The following is an 11,028-nucleotide window of genomic DNA, read 5'->3' as shown; positions in this document are numbered from 1 at the left end:
ATTCTCAGTTTTTATGAGTCTCTTATGGTTTGCCTCCCTCCCTCTCTAACCTCTTTTTTTTCCTTCCCCTCCCCCATGGTCTTCTGTTAAGTTTCTCAGGATCCATATAAGAGTGAAAACATATGGTGTCTGTCTTTCTCTGTGTGACTAATTTCACTTAGCATAACACTCTCCAGTTCCATCCACCTTGCTACAAAAGGCCAGATTTCATTCTTTCTCATTGCCACGTAGTACTCCATTGTTTATATAAACCACAATTTCTTGATCCATTCATCAGTTGACGAACATTTAGGCTCTTTCCATAATTTGGCTATTGTTGAAAGTGCTGCTATAAACATTGGGGTACAAGTGCCCCTATGCATCAGCACTCCTGTATCCCTTGGGTAAATTGCTAGCAGTGCTACTGCTGGGTCATAGGGTAGGTCCATTTTTAATTTTTTTTGAGGAACCTCCACACTGTTTTCCAGAGCGGCTGCACTAGTTTGCATTCCCACCAACAGTGCAAGAGGGTTCCCGTTTCTCCACATCTTCTCCAGTGTCTATAGTCTCCTGATTTGTTCATTTTAGCCACTCTGGTGTGAGGTGGTATCTCATATGATCCTGTCAATTGATGCAGAAAAAGCATTTGACAAAGTTCAGCATTCTTTCTTAATAAAAACTTTCAAGAAAGTCGGGATAGAAGGAACATACTTAAACATCATAAAAGCCATATATGAAAAGCCCACAGCTAATATTGTCCTCAATGGGGAAAAACTGAGACCTTTCCCCCTGAGATCAGGAACATGACAGGGATGTCCACTCTCACTGCTTTTGTTTAACATAGTGTTGGAAGTGCTAGCATCAGCAATCAGACAACAAAAGGAAATCAAAGGCATCAACATTGGCAAAGATGAAGTCAAGCTTTCACTTTTTGCAGATAACTCCACCAAAAGTCTGCTAGAACTGATACATGAATTCAGCAAAGTCGCAGGATACAAAATTAATGTACAGAAATCAGTTGCACTCTTATACACTAATAAGGAAGCAACAGAAAGGCAAATAAAGAAACTGATCCCATTCACAATTGCCCCAAGAATCATAAAATAATCTAGGAATAAACCTAACCAAAGATGTAAAAGATCTGTATGCTGAAAACTGTAGAAAGCTTATGAAGGAAATTGAAAAAGATACAAAGAAACGGAAAAACATTCTGTGCTCCCGGATTGGTTTTGGTATGATTTAAATGTTTAATGAGGTGGAGACATTAAAAGACATACTGAGGGATATGACAATACATACTGAGATTGGGTCTTGTGTGTGCTCTCACATGCCCTTTTCTTAGGGCTGGGAAGGTAATTTGAGTGTTTCTATCAATCAAGAGCATTATTAGACTTAAGCTTTAGAAGTATCACTGAAGAAGGGATGCCTGGGTGGTTCAGTTGGTAAAGCATCCGACTCTTGGGTTTCAATCCAGGTCATGATCTCACAGTTCATGGTTTATGAGTTCAAACTCCACATTGGGCTCTGTGCTGACGGTGTGGAGCCTGCTTGGGATTCTCTCTCTCTCTCTCTCTCTCTCTCTCTCTCTCTCTCTCTCTCTCCATCTCTCTATGCCCCTCCCCTGCTTGCACTCTCTCTTTTGCAAAATAAATGCATAAACTTAAAAAAAAGAAGTATCACTGAAGAAGATGGTTGGGACAAAGTAAGAACATAGTGACAAAAAGAAAGCATGGAGACCCTTGAACCAAAAGAGAGACTTATAGACTGGGATACCAAAGATTTTTATACTAAGGAAATTTCCGTTTCATTTGGAAATAGTCTACAAACATTGTATTGTAACAATATCATACCTATCTTACACAGTGCACTGAAAAGTCGTTGGTCATCTTTGTATTATCAGTAGCCATAGTAGTGCCTGGCTTTTGTAAGAGCTCAAGAGATGTTGACTGAGTGAGTAAACAAATTAATGCAAACCGGTGGATTATTTATTTTCTTTTGAACATCAGTTTCATTCTCTATAAAATGGGAAAGAAAAGGATTTATTTCATCCTCCCCAAAATGTGACAAATGAATGGATGAATATTAATAAAGTGATAGGTGCTTATTAAGAAGCAAGTAGAAATGTGGTGGCATTCTCGTGATGGGTTTTATCACACAAGTGATAACCAGTTGAACCTTCCTTTATTTGAAATACAATTTCTGAAATTATCTCCAAATTGCTTTGGTAAAGATAGCTGGACTGAATTAAAATTGTTATTACAGAAGTCTTTAAATGTCCATTAATGCTTTTGCGCAAGTAGGCTAATTTGCTGATTTACCCATTCTTATATGAAACCAAGGCACTGCTGGTTCTGTCAGATAATTTTCTCAGTTATATCTCTAGGCAATTAAATAAATTGCAAAAAATAGTCCATTGCTTTTGGAAACCCCCATTCTGAGAGGAGTGAAATTCTTACCCAGGAGAGACTAAGTATCGCTCATCCAAAAAGAAAGTTAAAAACTAACTGCTTTTAATCTTACCTACTTACTTTCCTGATCAGTTCTTTCCCTGATACTCTAACATTGGCAAGGCCAAGACATTCTCATACTTCTGTGATTTTACTTCTTCTTTCTAACAGCAATACGAGAATTCAAGGATACAGATTCTAAATACCAAAAAGAAATAATAAAATAAGAAGTACCTTTAGACACGTACTAGGGATATTCCTGAACCCAAAAGATCACATCCTAGAACAAGAGGGAAAAAAGTGATTACATAATAAGAAGAATTAGACTTTTATTTTTTTTTCCAATAAGGGATGCTATTTGGCAAAGATGAAATAAATGTCTTCAAAAGTATGAGGGTAAATGATTCTGTACCTTGAATTCTGGACCCATTTAATCATGGGAAATAGATTTTTTTTTCAACGTTTATTTATTTTTGGGACAGAGAGAGACAGAGCATGAACGGGGGAGGGGCAGAGAGAGAGGGAGACACAGAATCGGAAACAGGCTCCAGGCTCGGAGCCATCAGCCCAGAGCCTGATGCGGGGCTCGAACTCACGGACCGCGAGATCGTGACCTGGTTGAAGTCGGACGCTTAACCGACTGCGCCACCCAGGCGCCCCGGGAAATAGATTCTTAAACATGAAAGGATTTGGAAAATATACTAGATGTAATCTTTTCCAGAAAAACAATATGTCTGAAAGATATGGTCTTGAAAAACTTCTTTAAAAATCCAAAAAAGAAGAAGACATCACACACAAGAAACAGTGTGAGCAAAGAAACCAACAAAGTCCATCTATAAGCTGAAACTTATTTGTCTTAGTGGGGGTGCTGTGGGTATTTTGGGTGAGCAACTCCTTGTTTTGTAGACTATCCTGCCGATTATAAAATGCCTAGCATCTGTGGTCCCCAATTTTAAAGAAAGAATTCTGCGAACAGTAGGGACATAATATTTTATAAGTGATAAAAAACTGGATCAATAACGTCAGCTTAGGGGGTGGAGGAGTTACACATAATGTTTATTGTGGTACTTTGTTATTGTGAAATTAATATCTCAGTGGAAAAGATGCACTCATTCTCTATTCACAGACTATTTTCAATTTTTTGTACATGCTGTCAGAACATATTTATGAATGTGAGCATATTACATACATATATTCATCTACAGCTTCCTTTTTCCATTTAGTTTATCTAGAGTATATGTCCAAATCAACACAAAAATATGCCTTAAACTTCTTTGTTTTTCTTTTCTGTTTGCTTATGTTTTGTTAAATTTGTATTATAAAAGATGTGCATGTATGTTGAAGGGACGATATTCAAGAGAGCAAAGAACACAAAATGACATGTATCTTTTTCCCCTCCTTCCATTCTTAGTCCCGCTTCTGAAGAAACTGGTAACAGAAGGGGGGATGGGCCAAATTGGTGATGGGCATTAAGGAGGCACTTGTTGGGATGAGCCCTGGGGGTCATATTTAAGAGATGAATCACTGGGTTTTACTCCCAAAACCAATGCTACACTGTACGTTAACCTACCTCAACTTAATTTTTTTTAAAAAGTACTGCTTTTATCCCTTCAGAGTTTTATCACTTTATTGTAATAGTCCCTGTGTCCCAATTTATCCTCTTTGGAGAACCTCAATCTCCCTCCCTCCCTTTCATAACACATAAGCAGTGTGGCACTTTTCACCATATCCCCCACCTATATTTCTCTTAAGTTTTTGGTACATTGTGGTACTATATTGTTTCTTTTTTCATCTTCTGTTAATATAATTATATAAATTAATATTCTAGCATTACATCAACCTTGCAAACCTTGAATAAGTCAGAATTAGTCATACGAAGCCCTTCTTGTCCCCTAGTAGATGGTACCATGAAACTCCATTCCTTTGAATTCACTGGACTTCTGAAATCTGTCTTTAATTTCTGGGAAATTACTAAGTGTCTTTCCAAATGTTCTCTCCCACAAACCTCTCTCTTCTCCAAGAACTCCAGGTAGAAATATGATAGATCCTCTCATCTGTGCTCCATGCCTTTTAATATATTTTCTTTCAGTTTCCTCTCCTTCAATCATTTCTTCTGATTTATCTTCTTGTTGCCTAATTCTGAATTGAAATTGACTACTACATGAACTTTTTAAAGTTACAATTGTATTTTTGTTTTCATTCTTTTCATGTTGATAAATTCATTTGGTCCATTTTTCTAAGGCTCTTTGTCATTTTTAATAGTTTCTATATCCTAACTCATACTTTCAGTCTCCTAATTTATTACTCTAAGCATACCAAATACACTTATTTCATCATGCAAGTCCAAAAACTTCAATATCTAAAGTCATTTTTGTTCTGATTCTACTATTTGTTGTTTCTTCTAGCTCTTGCTTGTGATTTCTTATTTCTTTGTGGGATTTTTTTATGTTTATTTTTTCTTCTGAGTTAATATTTTCTAGAACTTTAAGGCACGTATTGAAGTTGTGGTCTCCCAGCAACAAATCGTATTTGCTTCTGCCAGGGACCCTCCCCCGGGCCCACTACAGAACATTCACTTTAAAGTGAATATAAGTTTGAGATTTTTTGGGATCAACTGAGTATGGATTTAGGCTCTGTGAAAGATAGCTTGGAATTGTCATTCTCAGGAGGAAGGTTCTCCATCTTGCAACCTCTGCCCTGCTCACCAGCAAGCTTTGAGTATTACCCCAAATCTCCTGGATTGCTCAATTGGTCTTAGGGAAAGAGGCAAGTAAGCACCCTGCTTACCTCTTGAAGTTCTACTTTCATTTAATTCTTAAAATCTAGGCAGTATTTATCATCTTTCCAGCTTATAAATGCGTATAACTTATTTTTTGCTTAGTCAACATTTTATTTGTTGACAGTGTGCGAATTGGTCAAGGCTTCTAGCCTTTCTTGTTCCTGAAAAAAACTGTCTTTTTTGTCAGATAGGGTGGATGGTTATCAAAATTTCTGAGTTCTTAGCAGTTTCTTAGTTTTCTGTTTGATACATAATTTTCTAGCTACAAAATTGTATGTTTATTTTCTTTCTCAATGTTGAGGGCCTTGTTGCATGATGCCCTAGCTTGCGTCTGTAAAATCTTATTCTTACCTGGTTCCTCTGAATGTCAGCTAACTCTCTCTGTATCTTTCTGTCTCTCTCTCACACACACACTGTATGACTCTTCACTCTGTCTTAGCACACATTTATGCTCTTATTTTTCATTGTCCAAGCATCCCAAGAACAAGTCAGATGTAAATTATTTGCATTATTCCTACAATCAGAAAATGCTTTAAAATTTTTTAATGTTTATTTATTTTTTATAAAGTTTTTATGTTTGTTTATTTTTGAGAGAGAGAGAGAGAGAGAGAGAGAGAGAGAGAGAGTGCGAGCAGGGGAGGGGCAGAGAGAGAGAGTGAGACACAGATCTGAAGCAGGCTCCAGGCTCTGAGCTGGCAGCACAGAGCCCAGCACGGGGCTCGAACTCATGAACCACGAGATCATGACCAGAGCTGAAGTCAGACACTCAACCGTCTGAGCCACCCAGGTGCCCCCAGAGGGCATTTTTGATTGAGAATATATATTGAGATTAGGGAAACTTCTACTATTTCTCCGTTTATTTCTTCTACTCTATAATATTAATTATCAGTGTCTAAAATGCTTATTAGTAGACTATTGGACTTACTGGATTGATCCTTTTGTCTTTTCCTTTGTGTCATATTTTCTTTTTCTGTCCATTGTTTATTCTGAAATATATCCTTATATATGTCAAGGGGCACTTTAAATGGAATAAAATGGATCATCTTTGTGAGTACTTTCATCCACCCCACAGGATTCAAAGTGAGCCTCTTTACTAGGTCCAATATTTGTAATTGACTAAAACACACACATTAAAAAAAGAAGAGGGATCCATGGAAACCTAGAGATACACCCTAGCTCAACCAGCTGTAAGCTATAGCTTAAGCAAGTGCAATTTTAAATTATAAATTCCTTGAAAAATAAATGCATTTTAGTATCACTATGTTAAAGTCTCCCACTCAATGCAATAATTTAAAAAATAATAGATCTAACTCTTACATAATGAGCACAGGGATAAAAAAAATTAAGACAATATTATGCAGAGCCAGAGGGTACATCATAAGATGGAAGTTGAGGAAAGCAAAGAATCATTAGCAGTGGGTGCAGTGAACACTAGTGGAACTAATTGTTTAAGATTATTATATGGAAATTGAGTATTGTAGACTCTTGGCACCCATATGTGACATGACCGTTACTATGGACTACAACATTAAAAATGTATTTTCTGTTGAATACTTTATATATGCTCCAAGCTTGTAAACTCACAGGGCACACAGGCTTCAAATTCTGCTCCTTGGCTTTCTGCTGAGTCCAAATTGTCTTATAACAATTGAGGAAATATAGAGAAGAGTATGTGGTTATATATAATATGAGAGAGGGGTCATTACACTTCCTTTTTTCTTCTATATTTTGGGATAATTACCTGATTTCTATCTTCTCAGCCACATAATCATATGCCAGAGTCCAAATTATTAAAATGAAATTTAGAATGATTTTTATCACGAGATGCCTGGGTGGCTCAGTCGGTTAAGCGTCCGACTTCTACTCAGGTCATGATCTCACAGTTCGTGAGTTCGAGCTCTGCATTGGGCTCTGTACTGACAGCTCACAGCCTGGAGCCTGCTTCAGATTCTGTGTCTCCCTCTCTCTCTGCTCCTCCCCTGTTCACACTCTCTCTCAAAAATAAATAAACATTAAAAAAAAGAATGATTTTTATCATACTGGAAAAAATCTATTAACTGATATTCCATTGAATTTATACTAATTTATAGAGAATTAAAATTGGTACAGTATCAAAACCAGCCTTTTCTAGCATTACTGTTTTATTTTTTTTGCAGTTTTACATGATTTTTTATTTTTTAAATATAATTTATTGCCAAATTGGCTTACATACAACACCCAATACTCATTCCAACACATGCCCTCCTCAATGCCCATCACCCATTTTCCCCTCTCCCCCACCCCCACATCCACCCTCAGTTTGTTCTCTGTATTTAAGAGTCTCTTGTGGTTTGCCTTCCTCCCTCTGTGTTTGTAACTATTTTTTCCCCTTCCCTTCTGCCATGGACTTCTGTTAAGTTTCTCAAGATCCACATATGAGTGAAAACATATGATATCTGTCCTCTGACTGACTTATTTCACTCAGCATAATACATTGCAGTTCCATCCATGTTGCTGCAAATGGTGGGATTTCATTATTTCTCATTGCCAAGTTGTATTTCGTTGTATATATATAAACCACATCTTTAGCCATTCATCCGTTGATAGACATGTAGGCTCTTTCCATAATTTGCTGTTGTTGAAAGCGCTGCTGTAACATTGGGGTACATGTGCCCCTGTGCATCAGCACTCCTGTATCCCTTGGGTGAATTCCTAGCAGTGCTATTTCTGGGTCATAGGGTAGTTCTGTTTTTAATTTTTTGAGGAACCTCCACACTGTTTTCCAGAGTGGCTGCATCAGTTTGAATACCCACCAAAAGTGCAAGAGGATTCCCGTTTCTCCATATCCTCGCCAGCATCTATAGTTTCCTCATTTGTTCATTTTAGCCACTCTGACCGGTGTGAGGTGATATCTCAGCGTGGCTTTGATTCGTATTTCCCTGATGAGGAGTGACGTTGAGTATCTTTTCATGTGTCTGTTGGCCATCTGGATGTCTTCTTTGGAAAAGTATCTATTCATGTCTTCTGCCCATTTCTTCACTGGGTTATTTGTTTTTCGTGTGTTGAATTTGGTAAGTTCTTTATAGATTTTGGATACTAGCCCTTTATCTGATATGTCATTTGCAAATATCTTTTCCCATTCTGTCGGTTGCCTTTTAGTTTTCATTGTTTCCTTTGCAGTGCAGAAACTTTTTATCTTGATGAGGTCCAAATAGTTCATTTTTGGTTTTAATTTCCTTACCTTTGCAGATGCGTCGAGCAAGAAATTGCTGTGGCTGAGGTCAAAGAGGTTGTTGCCTGCTTTCTCCTCTAGGGTTTTGATGGTTTCCTGTCTCACATTTAGGTCTTGCATCCATTTTGAGTTTATTTTTGCATGTGGTGTAAGAAAGCGGTCTAGTTTCATTCTTCTCCATGTTACTGTCCAGTTTTCCCAGCACCATTTGCTAAAGAGACTGTCTGTTTTCCATTGGATACTTTTTCCTGCTTTTTCAAAGATTCATTGGCCATACATTTGTGGGTCCAATTCTGGGTTCTGTATTCCATTGGTCTCTGTGTCTGTTTTTGAGCCAGTACCATAATGTCTTGATGATTACAGCTTTGTAGTAGAGGCTAAAGTCTGGGATTGTGATGCCTCCTGCTTTGGTTTTCTTCTTCAATATTACTTTGGCTATTCGGGGTCTTTTGTGGTTCCATACAAATTTTAGGATTGTTTGTTCTAGCTTTGAGAAGAGTGCCAATGCAATTTTGATTGGGACTGCATTGAATGTGTAGATTTTTTTTGGTAGTATTGACATTTTAACAATATTTATTCTTCCAATCCATGAGCATGGAATGTTTTTCCATTTCTTTTTTCTTCTTCAGTTTCCTTCATAAGCTTACTATAGTTTTCAGCATACAGATCTTTTGCATCTTTGATTAGATTTATTCCTAGGTATTTTATGGTTCTTGGTGCAATTATAAATGGGATCGATTTCTTGATTTTTCGTTCTGTTGCTTCATTATTGGTGTATAAAAATGCAACTGATTTCTGTACATTGATTTTGTATCCTGCAACTTTGCTGAATTCATGTATCAGTTCTAGGAGTCTTTTGGTGGAGTCTTTTAGGTTTTCTAGGTAGAGTATCATGACGTCTGCGAAAAGTGAAAGTTTGACTTCTTCTTTGCCAATTTTGATGCCTTTTATTTCATTTTGTTGCCTGCTGATGCTCAGATTTCCAACACTATGTTAAACAACAGTGGTGAGAGTGGACATCCCTTTCATGTTCCTGGTCTCAGGGGGAAAGCTTTCAGTTTTTCCCCATTGAGGATGATATTAGCTGTGGGCTTTTCATATATGGCTTTTATGATGTTTAAGTATGTTCCTTCTATCCCGACTTTCTTGAGCGTTTTTATTAAGAAAGCATGTTGTATTTTCTCCAATGCTTTTTCTGCATCTATTGACACGATCATATAGTTCTTATCGTTTCTTTTATTAATGTGATGTATCACATTGATTGATTTGTGAATATTGAACCAGTCTGCAGCCCAGGAATGAATCCCACTTGATCATGGTGAATAATTCTTTTTATATGTGGTTAAATTCAATTTGCTAGTATCTTGTTGAGAAATTTTACATCCATGTTCATCAGGGATATTGGCCTGTAGTCCTCCTTTTTTTGTGGGGTCTCTGTCTGGTTTGGAAATCAAGGTAAGAATGATTCTGGAAGTTTTCCTTCCCTTTCTATTTTTTGGAACAGCTTGAGAAGGATAGGTATTAACTCTGCTTTAAATGTCTGGTAGAGTTCACCTGGGAAGCCATTTGGTCTCGGACTCTTATTTGTTGGGAGATTTTGATAACTGATTCAATTTCTTCACTATTTGTTGGTCTGTTCAAATTTTCTGTTTCTTCCTGTTTGAGTTTTGATTGTGTGGGTGTCTAGGAATTTGTGCATTTCTTCCAGGTTGTCCAGTTTGTTGGCATATAATTTTTTCATAGTATTCTCTGATAATTGCTTGTATTTCTCAGGGATTGGTTGTGATTAATCCATTTTCATTCGTGATTTTATCCATTTGGATCCTCTCTGTTTTCTTTTTGAGAAATCTGGCTAGGGGTTTATCAGTTTTGTTTATTTTTTCAAAAAACCAACTCTTAGTTTCATTTATATGTTCTACTATTTTTTTGGATTCTATATTGTTTATTTCTGCTCTGATCTTTATTATTTCTCTTCTTCTGCTGGCTTTGGGGTTTCTTTGTTGTTCTGCTTCTAGTTCCTTTAGGTGTGCTGTTAGATTTTCTTTTTGGGATTTTTCTTGTTTCTTGAGATGAGCCTGTATTGCAATCTATTTTCCTCTTAGGACTGCCTTTGCTGCATCCCAAAGGGTTTGGGCTGTTGTGTTTTCATTTTCATTTGTTTCCATATGTTTTTAAATTTCTTCTTTAACTGCCTGATTGGCCCCTTTGTTCTTTAGTAGGATGTTCTTAACGTCCATGCAATTGGAGGTTTTCCAAACTTTTTCCTGTGATTGATTTCAAGTTTCATAGCATTGTGATCTGAAAGTGTGTATGGTATTATCTCAATTCTTTTCTATTTATTGAGGGCTGTTTTGTGACCATTATGTGATCTATCTTGGAGAATGTTCCATGTGCACTCGAGAAGAATGTATATTATGTTGCTTTAGGATGAAAAGTTCTAAATATATCTGTCAAGTCCATCTGGTCCAGTGTGTCATTCAGGGCCATTGTTTCTTTATTGATTTTCTGCCTAGATGATCTGTCCATTGTTGTAAGTGGAGTGTTAAAGTCCCCTGTAATTCCCACATTCTTACCAATAAGATTGCTTATGTTTGTGATTAATTGTTTTATAT

The sequence above is a fragment of the Lynx rufus genome, unplaced genomic scaffold (genome assembly GCF_022079265.1).
Source record: "Lynx rufus isolate CCGP_SWC_20201006 ecotype Redwood Valley unplaced genomic scaffold, mLynRuf1.p SCAF_14, whole genome shotgun sequence".
Lineage (NCBI taxonomy): Eukaryota > Metazoa > Chordata > Mammalia > Carnivora > Felidae > Lynx > Lynx rufus.
This window is presented reverse-complemented; position numbering follows the sequence as displayed.